The following is a 289-nucleotide window of genomic DNA, read 5'->3' on the forward strand; positions in this document are numbered from 1 at the left end:
TTTTTTTTTCTATGTGGGACCAATTATATCATTATTATTGGTCTACACATGAACTAATTCATTTATTGCTTCATCATCTTAAGTAATCTAATCAGGTTATAAGCTGAAAATGTATGTTGGTTTTAGCTATTTAATTCCCCTCACCATCTCATAATTATCTAATACTTTTCATGTAGAAGAATTATCCTATGGACATGTAGTTGTTCATTATATTTGAATCTATTGTTCCCATTTTGATTTAAGAGGCGACTTTTCTAAATACATTTTGATTTTTACCATCTCTTAATTA

The sequence above is a fragment of the Phalaenopsis equestris genome, unplaced genomic scaffold (assembly GCF_001263595.1).
Source record: "Phalaenopsis equestris unplaced genomic scaffold, ASM126359v1 Scaffold000443, whole genome shotgun sequence".
In the NCBI taxonomy this organism is placed as follows: domain Eukaryota; kingdom Viridiplantae; phylum Streptophyta; class Magnoliopsida; order Asparagales; family Orchidaceae; genus Phalaenopsis; species Phalaenopsis equestris.